Genomic DNA, 19,658 nt, shown 5'->3' with positions numbered 1-19,658 from the left:
CCATGATTTATGGGACCATCCCCCTGATGAAGAACAGTTTATTGATCTTTTCTGTATTGTTTGTTGATGTTTCCATGCTGAATTGTGAATACCTTTAATTCATTTTCACATTATGGTGGGAAAGATGACCCAGGCATACAGAACTTACCTACTCTTCCCGTGGGAAAAACAGGAAACAAGAAAATTTCATAAGAAAATACTGAGAACTTGTAGGTACTAGAAAAACATCTTCATGTAAACAGTTTTCCAGCTGTACTTTATAATTTAATGTGCAATTAATATAAAAAGTTGCCTAGTACTTAGGTCTAATAGTGACAAGGCAGTAGGTTTTAACTTAGAAGCAGAGGATTATGGTAACTGTGCATAGAAAGAGGCCAAATAACACTTTAAGGACTTCTGGTACATTAAAGATGTAGGGATAGGAAATTATCCCTCCCCTTCCTTTTAAGATTTGGCTATCAGTTATCATTAGAACTGATTATTGTTGTAAATCTGTGATTCTTGATCATGTTGGAGATATAACATTAGTTAAATTTAATAAAAGTCTTCATGCTTTCCTTCATGAAATCCATTTACAGATACAGGGACTATTTCCATGGGCATATAAGTAATAAGGAGTATGAGTATGAAATGAATTCAAATTACATTTATCATTATCATTTTTGGAAACTCCTTAAGGAAATGGAAAACGTCCTAGTATGCTGCCAAAAACGACAAAAAAATGACTGGGAGTAGAGAATAAAGATCATTTTTATAATTAATTCATATGATCCAGAGTAATAAATATCACTTGGGTAATTAAACAAGACTGAAAAAGAAAGTTAACAAAATAAACTTATTTCAAAATGCTGACTACTTTTTCCCTTCATTTCTTACCCATGAGTCAGATATATCAAATATATCTTGACTTTATGTTAGGATTTAATAGCATATTTTTACAGATTTTAAAACTCCTCTCATTCATTCCAAACTGAGGAAGCCAATCATTTTTACCGTTGTTGTGAAATACCAGCCATGCCAAGACAGATTTCTTCCTTCTCAATGCATGTGCAATCTTATAAAGAGCTTCTGGTGACTCAGAAAATCCCATGCATCAATTTTCCAAATTGGATCTTATGTGATTAAAAATAAATTTAAATCAAACAGAGACTTTGGTGTGCTGAGAATTCCCATGTCAGGAGTTGGCAAGTGTCAACCATGTGTAGGTGTATGTGTGCTCACTAATACTATATGAGCCTTTAGGACCTTATTTGAAAAGTTCTTTCCTGGAAGAAGAGTAAAGCGTACCATTTTGGAACGCAGCCGGCCATATCCAGCTCTGCTTCAGAGGAAAAGAGAGGGGGGTGGGTAGACACAAAAAAACTCCACCGTTTAAAAATCAAAGAAACGGGCTCACCAGATTTGTTACCCTGGGATATTTATTACCTGGAATTAGTTTCTGCCTAACCCTCCTTAGGTGAAGGAGAAAGGAGAAGGATGAGTATTCTTATAGCACAAATAATGCATTTTTCTAAATTATACTGACTCCCTCATCCAGGCCTGCTTCCCATGACTGTCATCAGTTGGTGGCTGTGACTAGGTTTTTCTGTTTATAGATGAAATTGACCAAAGGCATAACCTGCTTTTGGCTAGTGAAAGAGAAGGGTAAACCTACATAGGTAGTCAACATCTGGGGTCCCTTGAAGTAAATAAGGAGTGTTGGCAATGAATAGAGGAAGAAAAGGGCGCTTCTTCCAAGAAGGTCATATGGTTGGTTATCTAGATAAGGTCTCTAAGCCTTGTTAGAAACTTGGAATTTGTGCTCCTCAGACTGTCCTGTAAGACCCAGCTGAAAACCGCCTGGCTGTGACTCACCCTCCCGTCACCCCAGATGCTGTCCAGTTCTCTGACGCTCATTTTCTGTCCCTTCCACTAATCTGGCACTTAAGACTGTCAGGATCTGGTATGTATACTTTTTATTCTTCCAACTAGACAGTAAGTTTCTTGAGGGTAGGAGCCAGGTCTTCTGCTTCTCTCCACTTCCTGCTGTCTTTCCCACACTGTCCAGCCTGTTGGATTGGTTTCTGTGTCTCAGGCAAGGAAGCTGCAGTCTGCAGTGTAATGCTTCTGCCTTTATACTTGGGAGGTGAAGAAGCTGACTGTCAACTGAACAGACAATCCCCCCATGAAGTGGCTGTGCTCTACACCACGCAAAACACAACTTTCCCATTCTAAATGGAGGAAATAGCCTTTAACTGAGTACTAGAAAAGGCATTCCACAATGCAAGGCATGATTAATACTGTATTAAAATTATTCAAAATCAAACCTGTGTAGAGCACCTGTACTTCGGTTCTTAGTGGTTCTTTCCACTGTTGTTCTTTGAAATATATTGAAGCAGATCCCCAACATACAAGACAATGTTTTTTTCTTTCAGCAGTGAGTAGCTACAGCCTACTTTTTCCCCTTTGCCCTGTAGTTTACATTTGTGGTGGTAGAGTGGCAACATATATCCAAACTGTCTTAGCCAAAATAGGGCTAGATTCTGAATACATATTAAATTGGAACTTGAGGAATCGATTTATGTTATTTCTGTAACATTGAACTCTGAGGGGAGAAATATTCATTCCTGCCAAAGCATCGCCAAACGTTTTACATCCTAAAGGAGGGGTGGATTTGCTGTGTTATAGTGTAGGGAAGCCACGGTGTGGCTGAGTTGACCTTCCTAGGGGCAGATGCCCTAGCGGGGACAGTAATGAATGAAGCCATTTGGAGAGATCAGTGCCCTTTGATTATCCTGCATTCAGCAAAACAGATGGGATACCCATGCTCTAGGGAAAGTATGAAGAGAAATCCTGAAAAATCCCTAATCTGCCTTATTCATATTGAAATATTGCAATTATGCCTTATTTGCACAAAGCCGTTAAATAGGCTGTGATGGGAAAAAGGACTTCTAAAATGTTGGTATGTGGTCTTAACGAATCTACAGGAGTGGAACTATCTGGCAGTGTTTTCATTTCCAAAGGAACTGGGCTTGAAATGTAAAATTTGTCTTTAGTCATAAGAACCTTCTGCAAGCAAACTCCAGAAGTCAATTTGAGAAATACCTTTGTGAAAGGTCAAACAGTGCTCAAGGTAAGTCATCCACAGCCTTTCCTGCCCAACCTGAGAAGCCAGACCTTTAGCACTAAGGTGGCTTCCACACAATATAAAGATATTTCCCTCAATTTTAGGGTATTTCTCTCACGTGTATAAAAGTGTAACTTAATCATTTGAAATAAATTGAGAGGTCGGACAAGATAGTTACACAGAGTAGCTATGAATTCTTCCATGAAATTTCCTGCCAATCGAGTAGTTTATTGTTTTATACAGTATTTTTTTTTTCTAGAAATAGTGTATCTAGTGCTTAGACTGCGCCGAGGCAGAGGGTTTGGGCTTTTCTACAGTTTTAAAAATTAAAAGTGAACTTTAGGAACTGAACTTTTACTAGAGATATTGCTGAACCCAAAAATACATTAGACTTCAACAGCGTGAAATTTTAAATTGAACAGTTTTTCCCGTACATGAACAAACTTCTCAAGCAAAAATAGATGACTATGCATACTCGTATGTCTGTCTGTTGTTTTGGTGAAAATACAGTAGGAATGTTTTTGACCCAAGACTGCTGAAGAAATTTTTAGAAAGGTTTACATAGCATCTTTTCAGATATAAAAAGTTAAGGTAATGCTAGGATGTTTGTTACGGTGGCCTTGCCACCTCCAGATATAAGTGTCACACAAAATTTGTAAAGTCTCCTGTTGATACACCGTCAGCAGCAGAAACTAAGAACAGCATGCTTAACTGGAAAACTTGAACATGTATGAAAAATAAGAGAATATATCCAAAGTAGGTAAAATATATCAGCTTTTTTAATTGAAGTATAGTTGATTTACAATGTTGTGTTAATTTCTTCTGTACAGCACAGTGATTCAGTTATACATACATATACATTTTTTGTTTTTATATTCTTTTCCATTATGGTTTATCATAGGATATTGAATATAGTTATCTGTGCTACACAGTAGGACCTTGATGCTTAAAAATATATCAGTTTTTAAATTAATTTTTTTAAGTTAAAATGAAAAGAAGAAATGAAAGAAACCCTGGTGCCTCGTTACATAAACTTCCCATTTTTGAAAGCAGAATCTCTCAACCAGTAACAACTGAGGAGGCAAAAGATGTTAATAGGGAGATGGGATTTAATTCCACTTGATTTTATCCAACTCAGTAGACACTTTGGGGAAGGGAGTATTGGAAGGTAAGTGTTGAAAATACCAAGAAGACTTCACATTAAGGATTTGGCATTTCTTGGGGCATTTTATTTTATTTTATTGTTTAGGTTTGTTTTTATTGATTTAAAAACTGTATGTTTTAGTCAAAGACCTTGGAATATTTATTTGTTTATTTAATTTACTTTTTACTGAAGTATAGTTGAATTACAATGTTGTGTTAATTTCTTCGGGACAGCAAAGTGACTGAGTTATACATATATATATACATTTCTTTTTTCATATTGTTTTCCCTTATGGTTTATCACAGGATATTGAATATAGTTCCCTGTGCTATACAGTAGGACCTTGTTGTTTATCCATTCTATACATACCAGTTTGCATCTGCTAATCCCAAACTCCCACTCCTACCCTCTTCCACCCCTCTCCCCCTTGGCAACCACCAGTCTATTCTCTATGTCCCTGATTTTGTTTCTGTTTCATAGATAGGTTCATTTGTGTCATATTTTAAATTCCACATACAAATGATATCATATGGCATTTGTCTTTCTCTTTCTGACTTACTTCCCTTAGTATGATAATCTCTAGTTGCATCCATGTTGCTGCAAATGGCATTATTTCGTTCTTTTTTATGGCTGAGTAGTATTCCATTGTGTATATGCACCACATCTTCTTTATCCATTCATCTGTTGATGGACATTCAGGTTGTTTCCACGTCTTGGCTATCATGAATAGTGCTGCTATGAATGTAGGGGTGCATGTGTTTTTTTGAATTACAGTTTTGTCTGGATATATGCCCAGGACTGGGATTGCTGGTTCATATGGTAACTATTTTTAGTTTTCTGAGGAACCTCCATACTGTCTTCCACAGTGGCTGCACAAACTTACATTCCCACCAACAGTGTAGGAGGGTTCCCTTTTCTCCACACCCTCTCCAGCGTTTTTTATTTGTAGACTTTTTAATGATGGGCATTTTAGAAGTGAGCAAGTTGTCGAGGGAGGAATAAGGTTCAATGAGCCAGAGACTGAGTTAGCCAGTGGTGAGGGGAGGGGGACACCATAGGCTCTTCCACAGGCTGTATGGAGCAGAGGAGACACCGGAGTGACAGTGACATTGCTGTGAGGTCTTGCACACACATCCACCTGTGCACCTGAGGTTTTGTTTTACTTGACACTTCTTGCATGAGAGAAGGAAGGAAGGAAGAAAGGGAGGGAGAAAAAAAAGAAACGATAAGGATGATTTGACATTTCCAGCAGTTAGGGGAAAACCCTTGCCCCCATGAAATTAGTGATTGATGTGAACAGTGAAGAGGTCTAAGTATTAGCATGAGACAGAGAAGCTAGCATAATAGATCTCCAGAATACTAACCCTCAGGGGAATCCTTAGGTGTCTCCCTCATCTCATGCTTAAGCCCAGCCCTGATATATAAGCTCACAGATCACATTTCCCCTTAATATGCAGTGTCCCTCCTGAAGGCTGACTTGGTCTTGTCATTGGCACCATCTTCATGTCACATTTACTGCTTCATTAACTGGCTGATGAACCAGAATTATTTATTACATTCTTATATTATGGTTCTTCTCCCCTATTTTTTATCCAAAATATCACTTGTTCCAAATTACATGTGAAAATTAGTAGACTTATATATTGGTCCCAAAGTCATCTGCCTTCAAGTTTATAAAACACTTTATTTGTAAGGCTAATGAGGGAAATCATTATATTCTGAATAAAAACAAAATCAAATGTATACCATATAACCATTTGTCATGATTAGGTTATTTTGAAATAAAACAAGAAAATTGTAGACATCTCTTCCTTTTTCCTCCTCCTTTTCTACTTGCCACCAACAGGATCAGCAGAAAATGTACCCTCTGGGTCACCAAGTAGACCTTTGGCTTAGACTGGCCAAGAACAGGGTCAAGAGTGTGGACAGCTGCGATGAAATGAGGGGGGCATTTAGGGACACCTGGTTTGAGAGCCTTGAGGGAAACCTCGGGTGAATCAATTAAAATCTCTGTCTTAGCTGGCTCCTGGTTAAATGGGCACAAATCTTATCCACCACATGAGGATCCAATATAACCAGTAACTCTAGTGTAAGCACCACAAACAGAGCTTGGCACAAAGCAGCAGTTAATAAACCTTGCTTGGGTTTTCTTTAATAAGCCACTTCCTGAATGAATGATTCCTCTGATCCTGGGCAACGCTGGTCTGGACAAACTGCCGATACACTGGCAGCCTTAGGTATAAATATCCACCAAGGAATGAGAAAACAACAAAAGCAACCACCCAAATGAGTACGGGAAGGACGCCATATTATCTCTGAATATGGCCCCTGAGTGGGTGATAAACACTAATGACTGTCATCACTCAGATGACTTTGTCCTGTTCTGAGCATCTTCCCACCCTCATATTTCATTACAATTGATGGGTTTTCTTGTCGCGCATGAAGCATTCAGGGTAAACACAGCTAGTGCGACACTCCAAGTCTTGCAGGGGTAAGAATGTGTGTCTCCACTTGCCTTCAGGGCCTGCAGGGCCTGCAAAAGACAGCTTGACAGGGGCATCCTTTGGCCTTCTCTCCGCCCCTGCTAACCCAGCCCTGATAAATAAGCCAGCTAATTGAATTAATAAACAACTCTTTCTTTTTTTTTTTAAACAGCCAGCTGGCGTGCAATCAAAATGTGTGATAAATTGTCTGTCACTGCTTTAACCACAGCAGGAGGGGAGTGGAAAAATTAGCCACTTCAACCCTTTCTCGCTGCTCCCAGTTTTCCTGCTCTGTTCGCTCAGCTATAGGATTTTCCCCGCGCCCTGGTGTTCTCACTTTGGCTGAGGTCCAGGACCGAGTCGCTATGGGTGGAGAAACGTATTTGGCTGCCCTTGATGATGGATCCTTAAGCCCAGGCATTGTGGGGGGAGGCAAAAATGCCGAGCCAGCCTGTGGGAAAGCGAGATTTGTCTGCTGCCCTGGCAGGGAGGGTTCGGTTATGAGCCTGTGGTTTGCGCCCACAAGATTCTCGTTAAGGGAGGGGAGTGGATGTGGTTCACAAGCAAAGTATTGTGATGTCTGCTTTTTCTTGCCCACCTCTAATGCCAAACAGCTTTGGGGACTTTCTGGAATGAGTGCGAAGGGCTCGCCAGAGTCTTCGGGATTATAAGTGGCAACCACTTTTCACCCATTCTTGCACCTTAGTTTTCTTCAGTATCTCCTTCCACTCTTTTCTACCCTAAGACCTGATTTCAAGTCACTCCTGTTAAAGGTATTGACGTTCAGAAGCTGGTCTTCAGGATAACAGATTCTGTACAATTGAAGGGGACTTTTCCGTATTCATTTTTTGGCTGATCCCCAGTGCAGTTTCTCAAAGTCAAAAAAATAAACAGTCCCCTTCGGGCTAAATCCATGTGGAGCCGTCATTAGGCTTTTCTGTGTCGTCTCATTTTGTCGGGAGTGGAGACCTCCTGGGGTTCACCCGAGTTGGGAAGCATCTGGATTGTATATTCACTTTAACACCGTAATTCTCTTAGAGGTGCTTTCATTTTAGGATGTTGCCTTGTGTAATAATATACAAGTCATCCGCAGGGAACGATCGGGAACTGGCAACAGATGTAGACTGGGTGAATGCAGGGGTTCTTGATCTGTTTGATTCATGGGCTTCCAAACACTTACACTTCCAAGGAACTTTTCCCAGAGGATATGTGCTTTATTGTCTATATAGAGCAAAACCTTAATCCACTACCCTTAAATGGGGCTGCGTGAAGCCAGGATAAAGTGATGGCTTTTTTTTTTTTTTTCATCCTTCAGGAAAACAAAACTTTTTGGGTAAACTTCATGGAATTGCTAAAGTCAGACCTTGATTATTATCAGGCAAAAAATGGGCAAAAACTTGATTATATTCTTATACTAGAATGTTTTCTACAGGTCTTTTTCCTGCTTTCATTGGTATTTTCATCCCTGGCTGTGCTAAGCTTCTCTGCAGATCCAACAGCTTCTTAATGGGGTTGGGATGGTGGAAAGGAGAATTAAAGTAATTCTGAACCGACAATGTGAAGTATTGTGCTTGGGAAACTCCAGGACATTCACACCTCTGTGGAACAGTAACTGGCTGCCCTGAAGAATGCACTTGAACTCCCTGGGACAGAATCCAAAAATTCCAACAAGGATCCTGTTTAAAGGGCCATAGGAAAATCTCTGGGCAGACTTATGCATTATTTCTGGGACCTGGTCATGTGCCATTGTACCTTCCCCCTCCCCTTTCCCCCTTCCTCATCATATACACACGTGCACACAGACACACACACCCACATACACTGACTGACCCCATGTTTTGTTCCATTTCCTTGGTCATGAGGCAGATTCCGATGGTGTTGAGAGAGAGAGAGATGGTGATAGTTCCCAGAAGGATATTAGTGCTCATGTCAAAAGGCTGAAGGAGGAGACAGCCAACTTGCATGAAGCTTCGTGACATGCTTCGTGAAGGATTTTACATGCCTTGTCCCCAACGCTTTCAAAGAGAACATGAGACAGAAAATTCAAGCTTCCATTTTTCTATGACATACTCTGTTTTTATTTTACAGAAGATCTGAGAGGAGAAAAGAAGTAAGGGGGAAGTTATGCAGATTTCCATATTTCCAGGCTCCCCTCTTAAAATTCTTTATAGATGGAATGTAGGGTGCAGGTGGGAGGGAAGTCCTCCTCCCACCCTTATTGACTAAATAAAGGTGGACTCTATCTGCTAAAAAGGTTTATGAGAATGTTTACTGGAATCTCTGGATTTTGGTTAATTATTTGAAAGTAGGAGTATTAAATTCACTGTTGAATTCAGAGCCCACTATGATTGGTTTTCTGCAGACAAGTAGGGTATATACCTCTTTTCCCACTACACAGGCCCAATTCCATGTGCAAACCTAAGAAGTTACTGAGAAGAGAATGTCAGGGCTGAAACTTTACATACTTCCCTTTAAAGATCTTTACGGGGTTGGAATTATTTGCAAGATAACAGAATACAATGCAATAACCATTTTAGGAGCCAGAGGGAGAAAACTGGGAGAAGTGCCCCAGCTGCCATTGGGAAAGGAGAGGACGGTTAGGCCCTTACTGACACTCCCCGATAGGTCTTGGGATCTGCCCTTGCCTCCTAGTTTGGCAGATCCTACCAGGAGCACCCGCCTCCAGCTGAGGAGATGCAGACGCCTGCCAGTTTAACAAACTCTACTCCTAGCTTCCCCCCAAGCACAGTGGCTGACACTGTCACTGTGGCTCCTGACAAGAAGTAGCCCAGCCTCAGAACACATTGCCTCAGTGCCACGGAAAATACACAGCACATGGGCTGTTAGCATTTTCAGATGTCATCTCTGTTTCTTATTTAACTTCAAGATGCAGCTGAGTTCCAGATTAGTCTCCAGGATAGCAGAGGAAGCTTAGACTGGCAGTCAGGAGGCATGGGATCTAATTCACCTTCAACCTTGAACTTGTCATGGGACCACGATAGCCTTTTAATCTTGCTGAGCCTCCTTTTTTTTAATCTGTGAAAGATATCTTGAAATATAAATAAAATGTAATCTGTGTTTTGCTCCAGGTGGGCCCCCAAACTCTTCCAGTTATTAGAGCCTATGGTTATAGAAAATAGTTCTCGGTGTCGTTTATGATCACTGCCATTTGTGAGACAGAGTGAGTTGATGAATTCCATTAAGGACAGAGAGGAAATGTCACACGGAAGATATTTTGTTATTAAGTTGGATTTTGATACCAGCCCATTTTAATACCCACATCACAACGGTCTTGTGAAGTCTCCTTCAAAGTAATAAAATAAATAACTGGTTGGTAAATGGCATTGACTCCTGGTTTAGTTAACCTGGCAGTCAGATTAAGGCAGGGTTTCTCGATCTTGGAATTATTGACATTTTGGCTAGAGAATTCTTGTTGTGAGGGACTGTCCCATGCGTTATTAAATGTTCAGCAGTATCTCTAGGCTGTACCCATTAGATGCCAGTAGCACCTCCCCTCCAAGTTGTGACAATCAAAAATGTCTCCAGATATTGCCAAGTGTCCCCCAGGGGGCAAAATCACCCTCGGCTGAGAACCACTGGATTGAGTCGTGACTAAAAGTCCCCAGTTTAGGTCAGGTTTAACTACATATATTTGATATGCTGCAATCTGAAAATGCTAGTTAGCCCCAGAACACCAGCAGTATCTATTAGGTTCAGGTTAGAACAATCTAACCTTGATCGGAAATAGCACTAGAAATAACCATTTAATTTACAATGTCCCAGGACCTCAGAATAATGGAATCTACTAGATTTCAATCTTTTTGGAAATGGGCAGAATTGTCTTTGTATAATATATCTTACTGTGCACAGAATAAATGCTCATTAAATGTATGTTGAAAGAATGAACAACTTCCCCCAAAACACCAGGGGAGCACAGAAGGAGGAGCTGCCATGCACAGCCAGTCATTCTGGGTGATCTTTATTCTACAGGAGAAAATGAAGCAAGTGTTGGCCAGTTGGAAGGGAAGAATCTTTGGGAGGGAGGCTGTCATTACCCTAGCTGAAATGGAGCCAGGTTAAAACTCTCTTCTGATTTTAAAAAAAAAAAAAAGTCACAGAACATTTAATGACCAACCACAGTGCATCAGAGCCCAAGCTATATGTACGTCACCCATGCTCCCCAAGAGCATGTAAGAGTGAAAGATTCAGTTACTTTAAGTCTTCTGTATTCCTAAATTGGCATATATTTTAGTGGCGTGGGATGTGGAAGTCTCATATGTGCATCTGACATGTTAATCTCCCTAAAATGGTGGCCTCACTGTTTTTCCTAATGCACTTCAAGAGTATGACCTTAAATTGCATTTGAAATGTCTCACTCAGTTGTCCTGGCAACTTTCTTTTCTCACAGAATCCACCTGTATCTCTCACCAGAGACATGAGTACTGTATTGAGTTGGTTTTCATGGTTGGTGTTTTATAGGTATTCTTTGAACCAACCTTCAAATTCAGGACAATATTAAATCTAAATTCACGAATCATCAGGTTCATGAGATGTGTAGATTTTGGCTGATATTATTTTGTAACCATTAAGTTCTGAAATGAGCAAAATTGACTTAATAGGAGAAGCTTTGCCTCCTACCTGGGTAATTATTGTCATTTAGAAGGAAATCAACCAGGCTGGTGATCTTCCAGCCCCATCTCCACACTTCACTGTGGGTGTCTGTTTTAAAATTTGAATGGCAAGTGCTTTGGGGAACCATTACCTAATTAGCCCTGGGTGAGAAATTCTCTTCTGTGGTGTCCTTTTGATAATATACTTAATTGACAACTGAGGTTACCGAGATCTGAATTTTCTCTGAGATCAAAACTAAGCAAAGAGCAGGAGAGAGTGCTTTCGGAGGGCTTACCATCTCTGCACATGAAAAGTGTGCAAAATTAGGATTCAGAAAGAAGTGTAACTGTTATTTCAGAAGGTAGATTAATATAGTACTAAGTACCAGTGTGCTCAGCATGAATCTTGAATACACACTCCTAGAGTCCCTGATTTTTATCCTGTGATACACACTCTATCTTTAAGTGAAAAATGGAGACTAGTTTAAAAATTTTAAACCTGGGATGATAAAAGAAAGACTTAGAAGAATGAGTACATGCTTCTTTACATTCATTTTCCCTGTCTATATTTCCCGTCTTCCAAGAACACCAAGGGAGGCAATACTGTGTAGCCAGATTGAGTAACTTAGATGTATTTTTTCTTGTTGGAATCTGATTTAAAGATTACCCACCCTCTCCCCTGGGAAAATAGTTGGGGTTGGTTGCAAAAGAGTATCATATTTACTTCTTTGTTTGTTTAAAAATTGAGTTTTTAGTACATATCCCTCCTACTTCCAGCAAGGATTCTTTTTTTTTTTTTGTAAAGAAAGTAGGATTTATTGGTGGGCATGAGTAAGGAGGGGACAGCAACAAGGCTTTCATTAGTGCAGGGCCCACGGTTTGTCCAGAGGGCCACGATTAGGGATGTATTTGGCCCCATAGCCATCCGGGATAAGCCGCTTTTCTGCCACCATGTTTTCAAATTCGTCGGAGTTAAACTTAGTAAATCCCCACTTCTTGGATATGTGGATCTTCTGGCGGCCAGGGAACTTGAACTTGGCCCTGTGGAGGGCCTCAGTCACATGCTCCTTGTTCTGTAGCTTGGTGCGGATGGACATTATGACTTGGCCAATGTGGACCCTAGCCACTGTGCTCTGGGGCTTTCCAAAGGCACCGCGGCCTATCAGCTCCAGCACAGGACAACATCTTGTCGATGCGGATGACAGTGGAAGAGGTGGAGCTGCACTCGGATGTGAAAACCATCCTTGCCACAGCTTTTCACCACGTATTTGTTGGCACAAATACAGGGAGCCTCCAGGGCTTCAGAGGAGCGCTGCTCATACCCATCCGACACACCATGTGGCCACAGAGTGGGAACTCATCCACCTTTGACCTCTTCCGCCCCAGGTCAAAGATGCGGATCTTAGCATCAGGGACACCTCGGCAGAAGCGAGATTTTGGGTACGGCTTGTTCTTACAATACCGGTAACAGCGAGCGGGGCGGCGTCCCACGGTGACACCATGATCTTTAGTGGTGCGCCGAAGGGAAAGAGGCGCTCCCACGCCTGCTCATGCCTTATATAGGCAGTCTGTCTTCACGCGTAGGAACCATGGAGTCCGGGCGAGGGCGGGTAGACGCCCTCAGGTCGAATTTTACCTGAGATCAAAACTAAGCAAAGGGCAGTGGACTGACGAGAGTCCTTTTGCAGGGCTTATCTCTCTGCACACATGAAGAGTGTGCAGAATTAAGTCCACTCTTGCAGAAGCAGTAGTCTGTAAATGCAGATGGCCCTTCCCCTGGTCAGCTGGGCTTCCCCCACGTGAAGTCTGCAGCCTCCAATATGCTCTTCAAAGCATTATGCCATTCTGAAAGTCAGGCTGGTTGCTGGGTGGAATGTGTCGCAGAAACGGAAGAACAACTCCCCATTGCTAGAGCTGCCGTCACTATTTCCACTGGGCTTAGCAGTGACACGTTTGGTTAACCATTTTGTTAGCCTCCGGTTAACCACGCATGCTTTGAAAACCTTACAGAAGTGGGGAGATGTCTATATATAATGTTATTCATATAAAAAACAACCCCACAAGATACAGTTCTTTCCTTAGCTGCCACACCAAATCCAGACTCTCTATAACTGGCATTTGGTGAAAGGAAGAAATCACTTGATAAACACCCTTGGGTGATTAATTTATCTGTAAACTAGGGTGGACTGGAAAATTCTCTAAAAAAGGGAATTGAGCTTGTCTGAGTTTGGAGGCCTTTGACTCAATCTTGTATCCACTTCTCTTTTACAATGATTCTGCCTTATCATTGTATACAAATAAATACAAATATCAGAGCCCTTGGGTAGATAGAGCATGTTTTCCACCTCCAGTTGAGCTGACTTCCTTTCCTCCTCTATATCTTTTTCCCTTCCCTCTGGCCTTTTGCCTCTTTCTTCCTTTTTGCCTTTTCCACATGCTTTTTATATTATCTACCATCTTCTTCTAGCTAGGCAAACTGTCAGGCTGCACCACAAAGAACAACGTCAGGTTCAAATCCCTTGTCTACACTGGCTCTCGAGCAGGTGACTTAACATTTATTTCTTCAGAGGAATTTCCTACATCTTCAGATCATGGGGGATGATCTTCATCACCTACTTCGAAGGTTTAATATCTGCAAAGAACTTTGCTCGCTCTAGAAGGAAGGCACTGATTTAGGACAAGCTACTACATTATTGTCAGTCCCTGGTGAGTAGTTGCTTAGGAGAAATTTGGAGTCAGAAAAGAAATTGCTTAAGCTGGAAGAGAAGACAGTTCATGAAAATGATATCTTAAGCTTGTTAGAAGATAAATTCTTAGGCCATTTTCAATGAATAAATCAAACAGAAAGCTTTCTGTTTGGTGTTTTTAGAACGGTACTCAGTTGTGACAATATGATTTAAAGAGGTGGTTCCACATTCCCCACTCCACCACCCCCATTACTTAGGTTGTAGGCAGTGAAACAGTAGAGTTAGGTCGCTGGTTTATTGAATTGTACACCATGGAGACAATAGAAATGAAGAGGTAAAAAGATAGCTTAGCAAGAGACTGTAATTTCACTCTTAAAAAGGTGCCAAATAGTTAATGTATTCTGCTAGTCATACCTCCTGAAACAAGAAAAGCTCTCCAGTTAGAAAAGAGTACAGAAAACTTATTCTTCAACAGCTAGATATTAATGGAATTTTTAAAATGCGTGTGAGAATCAACATGATTTGGATACACATCAGCTCAGAAAAAAAAGTTGTTCCTCATTTTTTGGCTGGAAATGCTCTGGACTCTCATCTTCTTGGGCCTAATTCAAAAGTTCTCCTTAAGCATAACTTTTTATAAACACACAAACAACCAGACTCTTCATAAATTATAAATGGCTTCTCTTGGAAATGCCTTAAATGTAGATATGCATTATAAAAAATATTTTTTTTTGCCTTAAATGTAAACAGCAACCAAAAAAACCCCCATCTTTTGTGTTTTGTTTTAGTTTCCCCATGCACAGCTTTATTCTTGCTGCTGTGTTTTGCCTAAAAACCCAAAGATTGTGCTGTGATAGAAGCTTTTATTAATGATGGTGCTCCTTCATCCCAAGTCTCTCCCAGGTTTCTCCTGGTCCTTCCTGCTCAGTGAGAACAGGCCATTGACAAATGGCATTACTGATTCTCCATGTGCTCAGAGCCCAGGGGCTATTGGTGGATGTGCTGTCTGTGTTGTCTGAGAGCTGCTGAGCTGAGCACCACTGACAGGCAGACCGGGAACTCTTTTTTAGGAGGATCGTAGAGCCATCAGAGCAAGTTGATTTGGCTATTGGTCCAGTGGCTTTGGACCACGAACACTTACAAAGCACCCCCCAAAAAACTTAAGCAGCACTTAATGATCAGAGTTTATTACACACTCTTTCTCTTCCCCATCCCCATCCCCAGTCTTCTCCCATATCTTTGTTGACATGCTTGGGGGAACTCAAGCAGGGATCAGATCAGAGGCAAAGGAGAGTGCGGAGAACAGAATGTACCATACCATTTTACCAAGAAGAAAAACAGAACCGGTCATACGCCACATGTTAGTGAGGTGTGGATATCGATACCAAGGGGCAGGACAACTTATACTTCCATACAATCTACTACCCATAGTTTAAGAGAAACACGTGGAGACTTTTTACCTATAATAACCTTGAGGCCCCCTTGGCCAGACAACACATGTCTCCACAAGGAATGGCACACATCTTGCCATTCCCCAGCAAGTGGAATAAAGCTAGAACACGACAATACGGAACAGCCGTCTTGGAGAAGCCTTGCTGACACCGGGCAGAGGTGTGTCCGGGAAGGTCCTTTTAGTCAGACATTCAGATGCAGAAGTTCGAGCATCTGAGTTACTGAGAGGTGTCCTCTGGGGATGGAGTGGGGGTGGGAGGGCAGTGCCCACTGAACACAGCTGCTCTAGGAAGGGTGTGGGTAAGGATCTGATGGAGGACTGGTGATGGGGCGCCTGGCTGTTCCACCCGAGCAGCACACTGCCAAGTCGTGGACCTCCCGCCTCCGACACTGCCGTGCAGTGGCTCTTCGTGATGGTCATCAAGCACACACCCAAGGACTGCTGTGCATTAAAAGGGGAGCAACTGGTCTAGTTAATGTTGCCCGCTGTCCATCTTTCTTGGGATGATGGGAAGTGTAGCAGTGAGGAGAAATCCTATCCATCACTATTCATTGCATCACTTTTTTGCCCAGTAATGAGGTCACCCCACTCAGGAAGGGCCCTGGGATGCACATATGGTATCAAGTTTGCTGTGGGAACTTGAATCTGAATTTCATGACTTCTGTGCAATTAAAACCCCAAACTTAGTGTTGCATTAACATGGATTTTCCATAGTGAGTTATAAATGCAAAGTTCTATGTTTCATATGTCTTTTTCTAACATATGTTACTGCCTGTGTTTCTGATTAAAAGCTCGTCCAAAATAAAATAACAAAGGATGACTTTTTTTCCAATAGAACTTTCTTCTATGAAAGCTAGAAATAAGCCCTTACCTAAAATTACCCAGGCTCGCAGGTGCTGGGTTTTGGGGTGTGTGTAGTGTTCACTCGCAAGACAAAGGGCATTATTCTCCCTGCAACCACCACCAGAAGGCATTCTTTCTGTGGAGAAAATTGTAGGCCAACGTTTTAAAGACATTCCATGGCTAGGCACCACTCCTGGAGACTTGCAGGCAGCAGGCAGGCAGGAAGGCAATCATCAAATATTTATTCTAAGGCCACTGTGTATTCAGCACCTTTAAAATTGCCAGGGAAACCAGCCAGGAGCATGTAATACCTGCTAGGGCCAAGTTAGTACCCAAGGTCATTCCGTAGTGCTTAAGGAGCTCAGTAATCTGAAAGGAGCAGGGAACCCTAAAACTGTAAGATGGCAGTATCTCACCTGGGTATGGGGATATTGACAGAATAGGAAAATAAAATCCAAGAAAAGGCTCATTAACTAAAGCCGATACTTAACAGTTGCACCACCCCCATCTTTTCCTTTTACATCCCCCTTAACAGACACCCAGCTCCCATTCCCTACACACACACACACACACACACACACACACACACACACAAGCATGCACTACTACTACCATTCACCATCACCTCTGCCCAGAAACTGAACCCAACTGGATGGATCAAGTCATCAGTTTGTTTTTTTTTTAAATAATGAACACATTTTAAAAATAACAAGGCAAATGTGCTAAGCTGTGCAAATACAAGGATATTCATCACAGTGTCCTTAGAGAGGGAAAATGGTAGCAGCATGTATGGAACATCAACTGAGAATTGGGATACTCCCCTAGAGAAAATCCAGCGTCTATTAGGCATGACGTGAGATTTTGTGGGGGGCAGGGATATGGGGACACGGGCTTGTATGGCACGCATCCTGGCCTGTGCAGAGGTGAGCAGGACTCTCACCCTCTTGCATTAAGTTCTCTAATCTAGTTTTGTTGATGCAGCTGAAAAGTCACATTAGTTGTTTTTTTTTAAATTATATTTATTTTATTTATTTATTATTTTTGGCTGCGTTGGGTCTTCATTGCTGCATTTCTCTAGTTGCGGCAAGTGGGGGCTACTCTTTGTTGCGGTGTGAGGGCTTCTCATTGCAGTGGCCTCTCCCATTGCAGAGCATGGGCTCTAGGCGTGCAGGCTTCAGTAGTTGTGGCTCACGGGCTCTAGAGCGCAGGCTCAGTAGTTGTGGCGCACGGGCTCAGTTGCTCCGTGGCATGTGGGATCCTCCCGGACCAGGGCTTGAACCCGCGTCCCCTGCATCGGCAGGTGGACTCCCAACCACTGCGCCACCGGGGAAGCCCCACATTAGTTGTTTTGACATGTGCGTCACATAGGGGTGCTCTACAAAGTCATACGAAATCCCTGCATCCTCTGTTACATATGTAACCGCCAAGCTACGTCTCCCCTGAGCTTCCAGTGTACAGTACTGGTGTTTTGGGGGGTTTGTTTTTGTTAACCAAGCATAAGATGTTACACTGATCCCCGTTAAATTTCTCATATTGGATTCCTTGATGCTCGTCTGCCAAGATCTTTTTGGATACTGGCTCATCGTCCAGTTTATTTAACACTCTCTACTAGCTTTGTATCATACACAGTTGATGGATGTGGCTTGTGCATTTTCTCTTTAGTTCTAAGCCAGCTGGGCGATGATAGAATTGTAGAGAAAAGAGGGTGCCAGTGTCTGGCAGAGGAGTCAAATTCCCTGAGACATACCGAAAACCTGGCTTGGACCTTATCCATTCTAGGGCAAGGTATCTTTTTGGCTTTTATTGTTCACAATACAGTGTTTCACTTAAGGTGACATCATAGTGAATGTCAGTCATTCTCAGATGAAGTCGAGAGTTTCTATTAGCCCTATTAAAAGATAAGAGATTCTTATTTTGCTTAAGTGCTTTATTTTTAAAATAATTTTTAATTGACAAAATTCATATAACATAAAATTAGCCATTATAAATTGTACCTTTCAGTGGCATTTGGTACATTCAAAACGTTGTGCAGGGCTTCCCTGGTGGCGCAGTGGTTGGGAGTCCGCCTGCCGATGCAGGGTGCACGGGTTCGTGCCCCAGTACGGGAGGATCCCGCATGCCGCGGGGCGGCTGGGCCCGTGAGCCATGGCCGCTGAGCCTGCGCGTCCGGAGCCTGTGCTCCGCAATGGGAGAGGCCACAACAGTGAGAGGCCCGCGTACCGAAAAAAAAAAAAAAAAAAAAAAATGCACAGCCTCTTAAAATGCTCACCAGCCTGCTGAATTATAAATGACAGCCCCTGAGTCAAAGAGATGCAGGGAAGCAGTATCTGAAATAGAACAATTCTATAAATGTGTGTTCATTAATTTCTTCACTTAAGAATAAATTGAAGGCTCACTCTTGCAGAACAGTAATTACTATACGATTTAGACATTAATATAAAAAGGGTGGCAGGGAAATTGCTTAAGATTTGTCTCTGGGGTTTGTTTGGCATTTTAACCACCGAAGTTTAACATGTCACCTAGCGCTTAGGTCTGCTTTACCTCACTTTAGAAGTTATACCCGCAAATGGACAATGAGAGCGTGAAATCAAACACTGAATTCTTTTCCTTGCTTACTTTAGAATTGCCGAAGTTCCACTTTTCTGAGGTACCATCCTTATTTGTGAGATTTCCTTGCATCATTTTCCGGTGGACTAGAGTATTGATGTATAATACAATTCCTTTGTGTTTTTTTAATAATTACATCATTTCTAATATCTTCACAGTTAATACTTTTTAATGACAACATGACAAAGAGTATGAATAGTTTTCCTCCCAGACCCTATAGGATCCTCCCCTTTCCCTGGTAATCTCTTCTGCCAACCTGGTAGCCTTTTTTGAAATTTTACTACCAAACCAAAATCTAAAGCAGAAGAATACTTAAACTGTGAAACCATCAGAGCTGAGTTACATTATACAAGTTTTGAAAGGAGCATACTTTATTCCAAGTGATTAAGCCAGGTGTGATTTTAATTAATTTTCTTAACAATGATTCTGAAATAAATGTGGATTTTAAGATCCACTCTGCTATCAGAGTTATATGATCATTCTCAACAGACATCCTGAAGCCAAGATGTGAATCTGGGCATTAAAGCTACTTCTGCCTTGGCTAAGTGAAGTTCATAGTTTGTGTAACTATCCCGTGGCACCCTCTCATCCCTACCTCTCTCCAACTTTGGGAAGCATTTTGGGATCCAACTGGCGACATAGTGTCATAAAATTCCGTGGATAAGTATCAGTTATTTTTCGTGAATTCAGAGACTTAATTTCAGAAATCCTTGATACCTAGAGCA

General features: G+C 41.6%; 1 protein-coding gene and 1 pseudogene across 4 annotated transcripts in view; one reads left to right on the top strand and one right to left on the bottom strand.

Moving 5' to 3' along the window:
• CREB5 (cAMP responsive element binding protein 5) overlaps window positions 1-19,658 on the top strand; it is a 412,389-nt gene that overhangs the window by 360,786 nt on the left and 31,945 nt on the right. The gene's annotated exons all lie outside the window — the stretch shown is intronic.
• Window positions 12,204-18,100, bottom strand: LOC105747784 (60S ribosomal protein L10-like; annotated as a pseudogene).

This window comes from Orcinus orca, chromosome 9 (assembly GCF_937001465.1).
Source record: "Orcinus orca chromosome 9, mOrcOrc1.1, whole genome shotgun sequence".
In the NCBI taxonomy this organism is placed as follows: domain Eukaryota; kingdom Metazoa; phylum Chordata; class Mammalia; order Artiodactyla; family Delphinidae; genus Orcinus; species Orcinus orca.
Note: the sequence above shows the minus strand (reverse complement) of the source record. Positions and strands in the feature narration are given on the sequence as shown.